Source organism: Siphateles boraxobius, unplaced genomic scaffold, assembly GCF_051911475.1.
Source record: "Siphateles boraxobius isolate OS27281-9 unplaced genomic scaffold, OSU_SipBor_1 496, whole genome shotgun sequence".
NCBI lineage: Eukaryota > Metazoa > Chordata > Actinopteri > Cypriniformes > Leuciscidae > Siphateles > Siphateles boraxobius.
This window is the reverse complement of record NW_027509137.1, coordinates 10,090-15,460: the sequence shown is the minus strand read 5'-3', so window position 1 is coordinate 15,460 and position 5,371 is coordinate 10,090. Positions and strand designations below refer to the sequence as shown.

Sequence of the window (5,371 nt, the reverse complement as noted above, 5' to 3'; positions counted from 1 at the left end):
TTTATCATGGATAGATGCACTTTTATGATGGACAGATGCACTTTTATGATGGATAGATGCACTTTTATGATGGATAGATGCACTTTTACGATGGACAGATGCACTTTTATGAGGGATAGATGCACTTTTATGATGGATAGATGCACTTTATCATGGATAGATGCACTTTTATGATGGATAGATGCATTTTATCATGGACAGATGCACTTTTATGATGGATAGATGCACTTTTATGATGGACAGATGCACTTTTATGATGGATAGATGCATTTTATCATGGATAGATGCACTTTTATGATGGATAGATGCACTTTTATGATGGACAGATGCACTTTTATGATGGATAGATGCATTTTATCATGGATAGATGCACTTTTATGATGGATAGATGCACTTTTATGATGGACAGATGCACTTGTAACGCTAAGGTCAAAGGTCACACAAATAAATGAGGCGGGATCAATCACCATTTGCCAACAATTATATTCCCCTTAGCTCAAGTATACATTTTATCACCATACAACAAGCAAAACCTCATAAATGTGCACCAACTCAAAGTCCAGAGTTATCCCAATTGTCCATGGTCCATCACCATTGTAGGTGTTTAAGATGTTATAAGTACATCGTCCATGTTTGTTCGCCAAGGGTTAATTCCATGGAAAAAGTGTCTTTTGTTCAGAAGTCCAGATACACTTCCACGTTGAAGATAACAACAAGAGCTTGAACAAGTTGAGAACCCTCAATATCAAGCAGATACCAAAACCCTCTGGTCAAAATAAAACAAACAATATAACATGAGGTTCAGCAAGCAAAATACTTTTGCACAATATACCTTTGTTAATAATAAGGAAACAAATAAAATCAACTCACATTGAGAAGTTGAACACAAATGTTCCTCAACAGGGTTTTCCAAGCATGGAAAGAGCATGTGCTCTCAGCTAACAGGTATCCCTAACTCACACTTCCCTCTTCCTTTTACACTCTTGTGTAGAGATAAGGGCTCCCTAGTGCCCTCTAATGGCCTGGAGTAAAATTGCAACTCTCATTCACCATAGGAGACAGGTGACAGTTTACTAGAACTGTTACACACTTTTATGATGGATAGATGCATTTTATCATGGATAGATGCACTTTTATGATGGACAGATGCACTTTTATGATGGATAGATGCACTTTTATGATGGATAGATGCACTTTTATGATGGACAGATGCACTTTTATGATGGATAGATGCACTTTTATGATGGACAGATGCACTTTTATGATGGATAGATGCACTTTTATGATGGATAGATGCATTTTATCATGGATAGATGCACTTTTATCATGGATAGATGCACTTTTATGATGGATAGATGCACTTTTATGATGGACAGATGCACTTTTATCATGGATAGATGCACTTTTATGATGGATAGATGCATTTTATCAGGGATAGATGCACTTTTATCATGGATAGATGCACTTTTATCATGATAGATGCACTTTTATGATGGATAGATGCATTTTATCATGGATAGATGCACTTTTATGATGGACAGATGCACTTTTATGATGGATAGATAAATTTTATCATGGATAGATGCACTTTTATGATGGATAGATGCATTTTATCATGGATAGATGCACTTTTATGATGGACAGATGCACTTTTATGATGGATAGATGCACTTTTATGATGGACAGATGCACTTTTATGATGGATAGATGCACTTTTATGATGGACAGATGCACTTTTATGATGGATAGATGCACTTTTATGATGGATAGATGCATTTTATCATGGATAGATGCACTTTTATCATGGATAGATGCACTTTTATGATGGATAGATGCACTTTTATGATGGACAGATGCACTTTTATCATGGATAGATGCACTTTTATGATGGATAGATGCATTTTATCAGGGATAGATGCACTTTTATCATGGATAGATGCACTTTTATCATGATAGATGCACTTTTATGATGGATAGATGCATTTTATCATGGATAGATGCACTTTTATGATGGACAGATGCACTTTTATGATGGATAGATGCATTTTATCATGGATAGATGCACTTTTATGATGGATAGATGCATTTTATCATGGATATATGCACTTTTATGATGGATAGATGCATTTTATCATGATAGATGCACTTTTATGATGGATAGATGCACTTTTATGATGGACAGATGCACTTTTATGATGGATAGATGCACTTTTATGATGGACAGATGCACTTTTATGATGGATAGATGCACTTTTATGAGGGATAGATGCACTTTTATGATGGATAGATGCACTTTTATGATGGATATATGCATTTTATCATGGATAGATGCACTTTTATGATGGATAGATGCACTTTTATGATGGATAGATGCATTTTATCATGGATAGATGCACTTTTATGATGGATAGATGCACTTTTATGATGGATAGATGCATTTTATCATGGATAGATGCACTTTTATGATGGATAGATGCACTTTTATGATGGATAGATGCATTTTATCATGGATAGATGAACTTTTATGATGGATAGATGCACTTTTATGATGGACAGATGCACTTTTATGATGGATAGATGCACTTTTATGATGGATAGATGCACTTTTATGATGGACAGATGCACTTTTATCATGATAGATGCACTTTTATGATGGATAGATGCATTTTATCATGGATAGATGCACTTTTATGATGGATAGATGCACTTTTATGATGGACAGATGCACTTTTATCATGATAGATGCACTTTTATGATGGATAGATGCATTTTATCAAGATAGATGCACTTTTATGATGGATAGATGCACTTTTATGATGGATAGATGCACTTTTATGATGGACAGATGCACTTTTATGATTGATAGATGCACTTTTATGATGGATAGATGCACTTTTATGATGGATACATGCATTTTATCATGGATAGATGCACTTTTATGATGGATAGATGCACTTTTATGATGGACAGATTCACTTTTATGATGGATAGATGCATTTTATCATGGATAGATGCACTTTTATGATGGATAGATGCACTTTTATGATGGATAGATGCACTTTTATGATGGATAGATGCACTTTTATCATGGATAGATGCACTTTTATGATGGATAGATGCACTTTTATCATGATAGATGCACTTTTATGATGGATAGATGCACTTTTATGATGGATAGATGCACTTTTATCATGATAGATGCACTTTTATGATGGATAGATGCACTTTTATCATGATAGATGCACTTTTATGATGGATAGATGCACTTTTATGATGGATAGATGCACTTTTATGATGGACAGATGCACTTTTATGATGGATAGATGCATTTTATCATGGATAGATGCACTTTTATGATGGATAGATGCACTTTTATGATGGACAGATGCACTTTTATGATGGATAGATGCATTTTATCATGGATAGATGCACTTTTATGATGGACAGATGCACTTTTATCATGATAGATGCACTTTTATGATGGATAGATGCACTTTTATGATGGATAGATGCACTTTTATGATGGATAGATGCACTTTTATCATGGATAGATGCACTTTTATGATGGATAGATGCACTTTTATCATGATAGATGCACTTTTATGATGGATAGATGCACTTTTATGATGGATAGATGCACTTTTATCATGATAGATGCACTTTTATGATGGATAGATGCACTTTTATCATGATAGATGCACTTTTATGATGGATAGATGCACTTTTATGATGGATAGATGCACTTTTATGATGGACAGATGCACTTTTATGATGGATAGATGCATTTTATCATGGATAGATGCACTTTTATGATGGATAGATGCACTTTTATGATGGACAGATGCATTTTATCATAATTAGATGCACTTTTATCATGGATAGATGCACTTTTATCATGATAGATGCACTTTTATGATGGATAGATGCACTTTTATCATGATAGATGCACTTTTATGATGGATAGATGCATTTTATCATGGATAGATGCACTTTTATGATGGATAGATGCACTTTTATGATGGATAGATGCACTTTTATGATGGACAGATGCACTTTTATGATGGATAGATGCATTTTATCATGGATAGATGCACTTTTATGATGGATAGATGCACTTTTATGATGGATAGATGCATTATATCATGGATAGATGCACTTTTTATGATGGATAGATGCACTTTTATGATGGATAGATGCATTTTATCATGGATAGATGCACTTTTATGATGGATAGATGCACTTTTATGATGGATAGATGCACTTTTATCATGATAGATGCACTTTTATGATGGATAGATGCATTTTATCATGGATAGATGCACTTTTATGAGGGATAGATGCACTTTTATGATGGATAGATGCACTTTTATGATGGATAGATGCATTTTATCATGGATAGATGCACTTTTATGATGGATAGATGTACTTTTATGATGGACAGATGCACTTTTATGATGGATAGATGCACTTTTATGATGGATAGATGCACTTTTATCATGGATAGATGCACTTTTATGATGGATAGATGCACTTTTATGATGGATAGATGCATTTTATCATAATTTGATGCACTTTTATCATGGAAAGATGCACTTTTATCATGATAGATGCACTTTTATGATGGATAGATGCATTTTATCATGATAGATGCACTTTTATGATGGATAGATGCATTTTATCATGGATAGATGCACTTTTATGAGGGATAGATGCACTTTTATGATGGATAGATGCACTTTTATGATGGATAGATGCACTTTTATGATGGATAGATGCATTTTATCATGGATAGATGCACTTTTATGATGGATAGATGCACTTTTATGATGGATAGATGCACTTTTATGATGGACAGATGCACTTTTATCATGATAGATGCACTTTTATGATGGATAGATGCACTTTTATGATGGATAGATGCACTTTTATGATGGACAGATGCACTTTTATCATGATAGATGCACTTATGATGGATAGATGCATTTTATCATGATAGATGCACTTTTATGATGGATAGATGCACTTTTATGATGGATAGATGCACTTTTATCATGATAGATGCACTTTTATGATGGATAGATGCACTTTTATGATGGATAGATGCACTTTTATCATGATAGATGCACTTTTATGATGGATAGATGCACTTTTATCATGGATAGATGCACTTTTATGATGATAGATGCACTTTTATGATGGATAGATGCATTTTATCATGGATAGATGCACTTTTATGATGGATAGATGCACTTTTATCATGATAGATGCACTTTTATGATGGATGGATGCACTTTTATCATGGATAGATGCACTTTTATGATGGATAGATGCACTTTTATCATGGATAGATGCACTTTTATGATGGATAGAT

The 5,371-nt window shown here is 33.8% G+C and overlaps 1 long non-coding RNA gene across 1 annotated transcript; it reads right to left on the bottom strand.

Annotated features, from left to right (window-relative positions):
* Window positions 1-603: 603 nt before the first annotated feature.
* Window positions 604-1,076, bottom strand: LOC143711228 (uncharacterized). Its single transcript, XR_013194794.1, has 2 exons — window positions 871-1,076; window positions 604-766 (listed from the first exon to the last, which is right to left on the bottom strand). It is a non-coding gene; the product is annotated as an uncharacterized LOC143711228 (long non-coding RNA).
* Between the last annotated feature and the right edge of the window lie 4,295 nt (window positions 1,077-5,371).